The 12,377-nt window shown below is 33.3% G+C and overlaps 1 protein-coding gene across 4 annotated transcripts in view; it reads right to left on the reverse strand.

Moving 5' to 3' along the window:
- LOC143232059 (WD repeat-containing protein 37-like) overlaps positions 1-7,026 on the reverse strand; it is a 59,769-nt gene extending 52,743 nt beyond the window's left edge. The window contains exons 1-2 of one of the 4 annotated variants that reach the window (XM_076467087.1): positions 6,737-6,843; positions 2,369-2,449 (exon numbers count right to left, since the gene is read on the reverse strand). The gene's annotated coding sequence lies outside the window, so the exon portion shown is untranslated. Of the gene's footprint in view, positions 1-2,368; positions 2,450-6,284; positions 6,633-6,736 lie in introns of those variants that run through there. The other 3 variants (XM_076467090.1, XM_076467086.1, XM_076467089.1) reach the window with 3 other exon arrangements.
- Positions 7,027-12,377: the final 5,351 nt, after the last annotated feature.

A 12,377-nucleotide genomic window follows, 5' to 3' on the forward strand; every position in this document is an offset into this window, starting at 1 on the left:
AAACATTTCAGGCATCTACTACAATTAACCCTTAAATGACAGCCAACATCAACTAATGTCATTATCTATAACATTCTTGCTACTGGGTTTACAAACCTACAGGAAATTTCTTTCCAAGTAACATGATAAACATCCCCACAAAAAACAAACTTATTTAACTTCTTACATTTATTATACGTTTTAGTTTTGAAACTGCATCATATCAGTAGGTTTCACTTGTATTTGCAACTGGTTTTTAATAACTTTAAAAATAAAGAGTATCATAAGGTTGCTATTTTATATTTTATGAAATTATTTCTTGCTATATGTTTTAATAGACAGAATTTTTTGTTTTTATCAACAGAAAGTACAGATCATTGGTTATTCATATAATTGCAATAAATTTGAAACAGGGATTTTTGAGATGTTATGCACTAGTATGACATACCAGTACCATTTTTCATGTTATAAAATGGAGGGAAAAGTGACAGACCTTGTAAAAGTAATGTAAATTAATGCATAAATTTTTCTCTTTTAACAAATCTTTTGTTCACAAGAAAACAAAAGAGACACTGAATAAGAAGTATTACAAATGACAAAGTTTAAAGGAGTGTGAAAACATACTGTTTGTCTAAAAGTATGATCATCATTACAGTAGGAGGTATGAAGCATCTGGTAGAACTAGTGTGTCATTAATAGGAAATATTCATGGTCACCTGGCTTAACACCTAAAAGACATGGTGCAGCAGTGGCCTCACTTTGATTGATAGGTTTCAATCAGGTGAAGAACCACTCTGAGTGGATGCAATACTAAATTCAAAGAGAACACTTGGAACTGAGAGACAAGTGACAACACACTGAGTTGACCGATATGCAGATCTGGACTGTACATTCTTTTAAATAAGTCAAAAAGTAGACAAAGACAATGGATGTCATTAATTGCACCACACCTTCTCAGTCAAGATAAAAATAAACACATGTAGATCTTGGGTATAAGTCATTTTGGTCTGACATGCTCAGTCAATGTAGTGATGCCAATTCGAGCAAGTGCCCATTTCTCTTCTGTTGTGCTTTGCTTTTATTGTGACCAGGAGTGTATATTGTTTTTCTCACGTTTTAAGAAAATACCCCCAATGTTAAAAATAAAACAAATTACAAGTTTATTTTCACCTTCCACAAATAAAAAAGTTACACTAAGTGAGGAAATGACCAAAGAAGAGAAATTAATTGTGTTAGTGATAGTTTCTGTTCATGGTTCATCCACTGTCCCAGCTGCTGGACTGCTAATAAAAAAAATGTTTTCACAAGAAGCACAATTGGTTGATTAGAAATAAAAAAACTTGTCTGTACATCTTGCCATAAAATTGGAACTTTGAGTGGAAACTAAGGCATGAATGAAAGTTTCTAAAGAATGGGCTAACAATGAAATAATTTATTTTGGCGAGTTTCAACAGCAACAGCTTCTAGCTTTTTGTTAAACAAAAAACTCAGAAGGAAACTGCATGGCATAAGTCTGTGATAACATTGTTGGCTGAAGCCAAAAAAGAGACCATCAAAAATGTGCGTTTTAAAGCATTATCCCAAACAAAAGTGACTACCTCAAGAATTGTTCACAAAGCATATAAGGTAGCAAATGAAAAACCAATCATTTCATAATTCTAAATTTCTAAATCTGAAATAGATTTACAAAAACTAAATGGAATTGATATGAGCTGTATCCTTCACTCAACAAACTCGTGTATTAACACTGATTCACACTAGCGATTAAATGAAAAAAAAATTACTAATTAATATCATTACTAAATCAAAAAGTAGAATTTCATCAATAATTGACGAGTCAACTTCTTTGAGTAAAGATCTACCTTAATAGTGTATGTTTGAATCAGCATCCCAGATAATGGAATTAAAGTGCCAGTAAATTCATTTTTGGACTTGAACAAATACAAAAAAGTTACTGCAAATGGAATTCATTCTATACTCTATTCTTCAGTCCGAAAGAACGAATGAGGACTACCTGAAAAGTTATTTCTTTTGTGTGTCATGTGATAGTGCAGCTATATGTTGAGGAATAAAATTGGAGTTATTTGTGTATTTTTCTTTGCAGCATTTATTTTGTTTTGGAGACTTCTTGTAGCAGTTTTATGAATAACCAACAATCCCTACTTTCCATTAAAACTGATTTTTTTCCCTATTCATAAGATTAATTTTTATTAGAAAATTATTTCTGATAAAAACTTGTACTTTTTACTTTCATGAGTTATACTAATAAGCATGACCAAAGCATGTGTAAGAGTACCTTACATACTGAGTCAGACTTCTGAGCATTTTCAGGTACTTTATATATCTAAAACATGCAACTGTTATTACAGCTTTCAATTACCATACTTACACATATAGCAATTCCAGCATTTTCTATATTTCAGTACTGTGCCCACATATACACTGTTTCTCATGCTGCTATTTATGGAAGCTGTTTCATGAAATGGATGATGTCAGAGGCATATAACAAAGTTATAGTTTAATAATAAGGAGTGATTCATTAAACCATACCAAATGTTAGAAAGAAAATGAGGCCAATGGCTAAAAGGAGAAGGCTATTCCATTTTCTACCATCCCACTTAAAAGTACACATAAACATCCATTTTCTTATATTCAATAGCAATCTCTAATATGTTCATCCAGTTTCCTCTTAAACTCATTCAGTGTTGCAGCTTCCACCATCCCTGAAGGTAAACTATTTCCTGAGCTAAACTACCCCATTGGAAAATACTACTGCCTCAACTGAAACCATGCCAGAATCTTACATACAGTATCTTAAACTTGTCTTCTTTTGTTTTCTCAAAACATCTCTATATCTTCCATTTAAGTTGTCCAAGTGTACATTGTATATTCTTATAAGCATTAAATTCCTCATTTATTAAAAATTACAGTAATTTCCTATTCATTTATTTGGAAGTTGGCTTCTGAATAGAACACAAAATGTTACAAAGACGTTCCTTTCCATGTATTTTGATCACGACAAAAAATGACACAAAGGTTGATTAAAATCTTTGTCATTAAGATTAGTGATCCAACCTTCCCCATAATACATTACAAGAATCAACACAACACTACCATGTTAAAAAGATAAATTTAATTTTGATTTTCTCCACATTCTACAAGAACTTCATCAGATCTATTATTATGCTGCTCAGTGCATTTTTATAATATGACCAAATATGAAATAATTTACACGTTTCTGAGCATGGTCAAGTAACTACATGCATCAACTGAAAAAAAACTGGTTGAGAAGAAACAAGGTGAATTTATTCAGGTATTCAATTAAACTGAACAGTTAGTTAAAGTTGATAAATATGAATATTCACAGGGCTCTTTAATTGATTACATTTTATTTTCTGATTATTGTCACAAAACTTGGATAGTTTGAATAACTAAAAATAGTAATAACCAGAAACACAAATTTTAATTAGTTGATAATTGTCATGAAATTAATCAATTTAATAGTACTTTTGACAAATCTGTTACTTTACATGACACTATCAATGAAATGAATTATATTGTATAAACAAGTCACGCACCCACTTGTGAATTGTGAGCTACCTAATTTAAACTATAATTACCACCTTGATGGAAATCAGCTTAATAGTGTAACAAGTAAATAAAAACTTTCCCCAAAAAAAGTTAATGTAGGGATGGTATTTGTTTCATCCACACCTAATAGCACAGAAAAAAATTAACAGATAGCAATATACTCGATCATCACCGAGTTTGATGTATCCTAATTTTCTTTTGTTAATGTTCTACTACACTGTGTGCTTATACTACTATACAAGGATGATACAAATACCATTCTTACTATCTTGTTTACACTGTTTTTTGCATGATTGATATTAGTCATCCACACATTTACTTCCTTTTTTGAAAATCTTTTCTCATTTACTTCTTTTTTTAATGCAATATTTCAGTAGACATAGGAAGGTTGCATTTATAACCAAATTCTCAATAAAATGAGGTTCCAAATGTAACATGTATTTTTTATCTGTTATTGGCTAGTAATTCATGTTTCACCCTGTAATTAAGTTTTTCTTTCATGGAACACATTTCTCTAAGAAAGCTAACTTCAAGAGTTAATAACACCATTTACACTAGAATTAAAATTTTTCTTAAATTTGTACTAGTTATTAATAACAGTAACTGTGAAACTGACTTATACTATTGTCTTGGTTTTTGAGTTATTGTGTAATAAAACAGAAATAGAAAATAGAAATTCAAACTTTCTGCAGTGATAGTTATAGACACTCCCAGAGCTTGCAACTCAGTCATTACATAGGTATTGTTATAAAAGGAAACACTGTATAGTATTGTAAAGTTCTGATGACCTGTTAAGGAGATATTTAAAATACTATTTCTATGAACAATGTGAGCCACCTCTACAAGGACAGTGTTACCAACTGCCTGATAATGAAAGAAAATATTTTGTTGTTTAGTTAATTAATCTTTTGAGCCTTCCAGGCTTTGTGTTGTTTCCTGTGGGAAAGCCAACAGGGTTTTGGGTTGTATCTATAGAAATACCTAGAATGACTCAAAAGAAGTTGCATCTTCCTGTTGATCTCTAGTTACTTCCTATTTAGAGTTGTTTATTCAGCCATTATTTAAGAACACTGCACTGTTAGAATGAATTGTTTAAAATTATAAAGGGATTGAATAGAACTGATGCATCATCTTTTTCACCTTTAATGGTAAGAGTATTAAGCCTAAAGAACAAAAAGTTAAGATATGGCAGAACAAAATTGTTTTGGAAATTATGCAATTTCATTTATTAAACAGGGTTTCATACAAGCTAAATGCAGTAGGAATGAGATATTTCAGGAGAGTGGTTGGCATGCACTAAGGAAGTTGGAGCTGAATATAGACAGATGGATGTTTCAGGGAAATGATTGGGACAACCATGACAGGGTCAAGGTCAGCTTGTTGTCTCTCAAATTTTACATTTTAATTTAGTGAAAGTTTCCACATCATCAGTCCTTCCTAATGAATATAATATAAAAACATAGAAAGTGTAGAAGACACTGTTTTAGTTTTACCTACTTCAGATGGATCTTATTTCACTAAAAACCTGGTTATATTGTTCCATTCTGATCACATTTATACCATATAATTCATGTTTCTCAAATATTATCTTATAACAACACACTTAAATTAAATTTTTGATAAAAAACTTCCACCAAGCAATATTTCACCCAACAATTTTATTCTGATATAATTCTTCAATTATATCTAATCATTAAATATCCTGATAAATGTTGGAATATTTCCTTAAATCTTATTCAAAATAATCTGGACCTGGGCAGTTTTATTTAGTTAAAATATGAGTCATGCTTGGAAAATTTTGTAACATACAGACAAGGGATCATTTGATCTTTTAAAGTTGTCCCTGTACATCCATTCTTGAAAAATCAAAAATTTAGACTTGTTCTTTCTTTTTCAAGAAGTAGTAAATTCTCTTAGACTCTTTTAAAATAAATACTTTGTGTGTGTGTATTACATAAATATATTTTTGGACAAGAGATCTGTTGATTCATCTACATCATCCCATCCACTAAATTAAACTTTAAAATAAAAAAAAACACACTTAGAACTAGCCCTCATGAATCAAATATTTATCAAGCATTCCCTTAACCTTCCTTAAAATTAGCTGCATCTGAATGAAACCCATTCCAAAGCTAACTACCCTTATGAAAAATAAATCTGTCTTCGCTGATGTCTCTTGTCCTGCTAAGATTTGTCCCCCTTTCTACAGTTCACACCAGTAAGTGCAAAAAAATGATCCATCAGTACCGTCACTTCCCTTAAGAATATTAAAACCTCTTAATCAGTTCTCTTCTAACACTTCTCATTTTCTCAAAAGAAAACAATTTCAATGATCTCAACTCATCCTCATATGACAGTCTTTCCATCCCAGGTATCATTCTTGTAGCCCTTCTCTACACCTTTTCCCACAATCCAATGTCCTTCCTAAGTAAACTACTCAAAAATGAACATAATTTGTTCAATGTAGCATAATAAATTTCTGAAACAATGAAATTACAAAACTTAATTAAATTAACCATTTCAATTATTGATTATTCCATATACCAATGACTCCATCAGAAAAAAAACTATCTAAAATGATATCAAACTAATCTTTTCTAAATCTTTTAACTTGCATACTCTTGTTCTGTTGCCTGCTGAATACAGCACAAAGTAATTTCTGATTTTATCCTACTGATCCATCAGATAATCTTATAAGTTTAATAAGATCATACCTTACTTTTTCCTCGAGAAAAAAAAAAAGAAGAATATTTTCTCCAATCACTGTTCAACCTTCTAGTAGAAGCTCTCCTATAGACCACTTTGAAACAAGACTATGTATATATACTTTTTCTTATCTCAGCCATTCTGATGGTTCCAGTTTGAAATTTATATTTTTATTAAATATGCGACATTACTTTGCTTTTACTTTTATCACTATGTTAGATAGATTAAAATTAAACGCTATTTCAGTATGTGTCAATTATTTATCCAACTTGCCAATTATTTCATATTATTCTGTTGTACGTAAACCAATAGTAATAGAAATAACCAAACTTTAGGCTTAAATCACTAAAGCTATAGAAGTGAACGAAACTTTTTTTCTCGAAAATTTAATCAAACTATCAGAACTTATCTTCGTATACAAATTATTACAAATACCTAAGAGTGGTTCTAAAAGACTTACGTAGTCAGTTCCAAACTCATGGAGCCATCAATAAATTATCGACAATACCAAGTTACTGTGAAATATTTAAAGCACACTATACCCTAATGTTAATTTAAAACAATTTTCATATATACAATATAATAACAAACACATCAATTGAACGATATTCAAAACTGTTATGCACTTACTCTACCTCCTCTAGCGACGAAACATGTAACCAGATTTTTAGGTAGCCTCCAGTAACCAAACAATCCTGAAAACAGTAAAATAAGTAACGAACTTGAAACTCACAATTGAAAAAATTTTGAAAAAATAAATGCGAGGGCTGCTGTGTTCTTCAGATAATAATATTTCTCGAAATCTGCGAAGAAGCCACAAAAGAAAATTATTAGTCATTTGTCATGTTCCTGAGGTTTTGCTCTTATACACAATTAAGATATATATAAGGACTAGCTCAAATAAAATTCGCAGTATTCTGATATGAGAATGACGAGCCGTTTTGGTTGCTACTCATCCTGGAAAGACAACACTCTTTTCTTTTTTTTTTTACATATAATCATATGGTGCTATAAAGGTGACTTCAGTTTTTTTACTGTTTCCAGTCAATTGTATGGCAGTGTTTGTTTTGTTTTTGAATTTCGCACAAAGGTACTCGAGGGCTATCTGTGCTAGCCGTCCCTAATTTATCAGTGTAAGACTAGAGGGAAGGCAGCTAGTCATCACCATCTACCGCCAACTCTTAGGCTACTATTTTACCAACGAATAGCGGGATTGAACGTCACATTATAACGCCCCACGGCTGAAAGGGCGAGCATGTTTAGCGCGACAGGGATGCGAACCCGCGACCCTCAGATTACGAGTCGCACGCCTTAACACACTTGGCCATGCCGAGCCCTATGGCAGTGTCATCTTATATCAGACTGTCAGAGATGTCATAAAATTGGAAAATAAATAAACACAGAAATAATCTGCAGCTCATGTTCATAATTCCAGTTACGCAGTATGAAAATTATGGGCACTATCAGACAATAGATTTTTACATTACACACTCTGAATAAGATCGTGGAAGGTCAACTATTGACGTTATAACCAGAGCTTGTACAATTTAAACCTGATATAAATTTCTAGACAGTAAGTACATGGATTATCATCAGTCAGATGGTAAAAACTTGACTTTTTACATTCAACCTGAGATCCATACATTCTGCTTTAGATTCGCAGATGAAAACGTAGCTGAAATGAAAAATGTATCTCAGTGCGGCTGGTATGGGTATTAAGACTTTTATTGATAAGCAGAGAACAACGTTTCGACCTTCCTAGGTCATTTTCAGAAGCAGTACACCCTCTTTGAAAATTGTTATTTTTGTAACGTTTAAGTTATGGTGCACAATGGCATTTGATTAAATATTAGTATAAATGCTATTGTGCTTTTAAAGGGTGGATTTACTGTTTGAAGAATTTTTTGCTGTGTTATATGGCCTGATTCTTTGACCTTTCACCAGTGTAATCGGACAAACTTTATCTTGCTGTAGGATAATGTCCAGTGCAATACTACCAGGTGTGTAATAGACAGTTTTGAATAAGAAACTAAAGAGGCCGTGGATTATCAGACTATCCAACAATAAGTTGAATTTAAATTTTGTGGAATATCTCTGAAATCTTATTTTGTGCTTTAGTCTACTACCTATTTTCAGAGAAATTGGTACTATTCTGAAAGAGAAGTGACTGACCAAAAGTATTGTATTTTCTGGCTTTCAGATATCCTTCGTAGTAATCAAAATATTAGGTTACAAGGCGTTTTTTGTTTTATTTCTCACTATTCTTTGACAAAATTCGTCACACAGAAAGTAACGGTGCATAAATGCTAAAAAGTACAAAACTGGACTGTTGGTAACAGGAAAATGGTGTTACGAATGGATGAGTCCAAGTTTGAAATATTTAGTTCAAAGCACACATTGTACGTCTGGCAGATGAAAAGTAAAAGATACTTACTTTAATGCATAGCGCCCCCAGTGGCTCAGCGGTATGTCTGCGGACTTACAACACTAAAAACCGAGTTTCGATACCCGTGATGGGCAGAGCACACCTAGCCTATCGTGTAGCTTTGTGCTTAATTCAAAATAACAACAAAATCAATGCATAGCACATACCACGAAGCATCGGGGAGACAATGTGATGGTTTTAGCGTGTTTTTATACGGAGGTGACAGGGAATATTTGCAAAATAGATGAAATAATAGACCAGCGCAGGTACCATCAGATACTGATCCGTCATGGTATACCCAGTGGTTTGCGTAATACTGACCTCAAACACTCCTCCAACCTACGCCAAAATAGTTCAGATAAGAAAAAATTTGCTTGAATCATTCAAATGATGCAATGGTCCCCACAGAGTTCCGATGTCAACCCAATAGAGCAGATCTGGGATATGATAGATCAAATACTTGACAAACCAAAAGTTACTTCCAGGGAAGCTTTATGGAAGTGTATTAAAGGCATTTGAAGTAAAATCCCAAATGGACACTTTGCTCAAATATGTTGAAACAATACTTGAAAGACTTCTGTAGTTATTAAAGCAAAAGGGGGCACATAAAATACGAGCTGTTTGCCGAACTCAAACAATTCTACTGAGTATCTGATGTACTAAATATGAAGATTAATAAAATTTAGATATTTACCCTGTTATTTCCATTCAATTGTTCTTTGAAAGTAGCTTGAAATATAATTTTTTATTCTGTCCTAACACTTTTGCACAGTACTATACAAATGTTTGTTACACTATTAGTTATCGAAGTTGCATCTAGAGGTTTAAATAATTGTTTCTTGTCGTCAAGTTCCACACAGGATTGTTCAATTACTTTGGAACATAATTTGACAAGATTAATTATTCTTTATACTCTATTTTGAAATAAAAGCTGTGATAATTTCATTTTAAAAAATAACTGCCTTATGACTAAACTTACAACCATGTAGTCTAGATATAACTTTCTATATAACTAACTCTATATTTATCTGCATCAAACTACATTTTGAATGCATACTTATAGCCTGCCAGACACCTAGAATATTCCACGCACTATGAAATATTATGACGCACCGGGTTAAAATAACGATAAAAACTTAAAAGGCTCTTGTAATATGATGTAATAATACAATGAAAGCCAATTCACAAGAACTGAACTACACAATGTATGCTTCGTACACAGTTACGTAACGAAACTTGTGATAACCATAAATTATATTTTCTAAAAGTCACTAAATTCAACACTTGTGCAATACCTAAATTATTTGAATCATGACTCTTGCAACTTAAACAGTCTTATATATCTAAAATTCCAACTCTTCTTCTCACTCATCACAAGCCATTGTCCCATCTGTTGTCGGGACAGGTCATGTAATCATATTTTGTCAACCAATCGAGGTAGTTGTTTGTTGTTTTGTTTTTGAATTTCGCACAAAGGTACTCGAGGGCTATCTGTGCTAGCCGTCCCTAATTTATCAGTGTAAGACTAGAGGGAAGGCAGCTAGTAATCACCATCTACCGCCAACTCTTAGGCTACTATTTTACCAACGAATAGCGGGATTGACCGTCACATTATAACGCCCCACTGCTGAAAGGGCGAGCATGTTTGGCGCGACCCGGATGTGAACCCGCGACTCTCAGATTACGAGTCGCACGCCTTAACACGCTTGGCCATGCCGGGCCTTCGGGGTAGCTGTCTCAACTTTTCACAGAACAGTTCATGTTGGTGGTTTTCACCAACCAAAGGGAGTAACTGTTTAACCTATTGATAAACTTTTACGAGCCAACAGTGTTACATCCATGACTCTTGCGTCACTGATTGGTCACCATTTAACATAGAGATGTTTTCTTATATGCTCGTCCACCAACAACACCTTATGTTTCCCTCTTGCTGAAATTGTGTTTCTCTGGTTAATGACTACCTCAGATTCCTGTATAGACTTTCTCATTTTGTCTCAGGCACTCTTGGTCTTGAGCCACATTGACGATCCTCAATCACATTTGTACTACTTGGGTCTTGAGCCACATTGACGATCCTCAATCACATTTGTACTACTTGGGTCTTGAGCCACATTGACGATCCTCAATCACATTTGTACTACTTGGGCTTAACCTCTGGTGGACATGTTCAAAATATTTTCTGAAAGTCGCGGTTAGCTATAGCTATCCGTCTCGAGTTCTTGGCTGCAGGATAATGGCCATTATGGACCTTTGCATATTGCTAAAAATCTAAAATACAGGAAAGGATTCTTCCCATTAATTATGCAGACCTACTTACCAGGTTCATCTCTCTCCATTCTTTGTGACATGGAGAGAGCTTACTCTATATAGAACAACTAAATCTTTTTCTAGAGGTTTCAAAATTATGGCTGATAAATCCATTTAAAGACATCAACTATTATTCCACAATAACTCTGATCACACCTCCCTATTCTGCGGTACTCCTGGTTTTCCGATGAAGCAGTCAGTTAGGCCTATTAACTGGAGGTTTGAAAAATAATGGACTAAGGAGTATAAAGATTTTTATGACCTACAACTAAGATTATCTGGGAGATAATTTAGCAATGAACAGGAATTATGCTTATTTATAAAAGACAAAACACAAGTACAATACAAAAAACAAAGCTAAATAAGAACGATTGTTCAGTAGTTCGCGTCGAAATAATAACAAGTTGACGACTTCATTTAAAAGATTTTATGTAAAACATAAAGTGTAACCCAAAGTTAAACTTAGCACAACATGAAATTAAAACCGAAGGTAAGCTTGGATTGTAAAAAAAAAACAACAGCTAATATTCTACAAGCCTAAATCATACCAAACTTGCTCCCCCTTTCAACCGTGGTAACGTTATTATGTACAGTCAATTTCACTATCCGTTGGTAAAAGAGTAGCCCAAGAGTTGGTGGTGGATGGTGATGACTAGCTGCCCTCCCTCTAGTCTTGCACTGTCCTCGTGTAGCTTTGCGCGAAATCAAAAACCAACAAACAAACCAAATTTAAAGCAACACAAGTTACTTAAAAACAAATAAACTCACATTTTAAAGTTAATATTAAATATAAAAGATTCTGTAAACAAAATCCATTGTTATCACAGTGACAAAACCCATGCGAATTAGCTAAGTTTGAAAGTTATCTGTATCTAAGCCCAGACCAAAAAAAAAACTTTTAAAAATCTGTCTTATAGGGCAAATTAGGTTCTAAATACAACAACAAAATGCATTTCACATTCAATATTTGCGTCCATTAATAGTTGAGCTTAAGGATGCTGTTGGTTCTGATGTTTATTCAATTCTTCAACAACAACAAAATACTTTCTATTTCTGGACGTCACGTACTATCATATCTTTCCAGTATGAAAATCAATTCAATGTCATATAGCGACTCCACATCTTATATGCTTTTGGTTTGAATTTCGCGCAAAGCTACACAAGGGCTATCTGCGCTAGCCGTTCTTAATTTAGCAGTGTAAGACTAGAGGGAAGGCAGATAGTCATCACCACCCACCGCCAACTCTTGGAGTACTCTTTTACCAATGGCTGAAAGGGCGAGCATGTTTAGTGTGACGGGGATTCGAACGTTAAAGTGGTAATTAACAGAATAAACGACAAACTATTATGACATAATTAAAAAAAAACC

The sequence above is a fragment of the Tachypleus tridentatus genome, chromosome 11 (assembly GCF_004210375.1).
Source record: "Tachypleus tridentatus isolate NWPU-2018 chromosome 11, ASM421037v1, whole genome shotgun sequence".
NCBI classification, from domain to species: domain Eukaryota; kingdom Metazoa; phylum Arthropoda; class Merostomata; order Xiphosura; family Limulidae; genus Tachypleus; species Tachypleus tridentatus.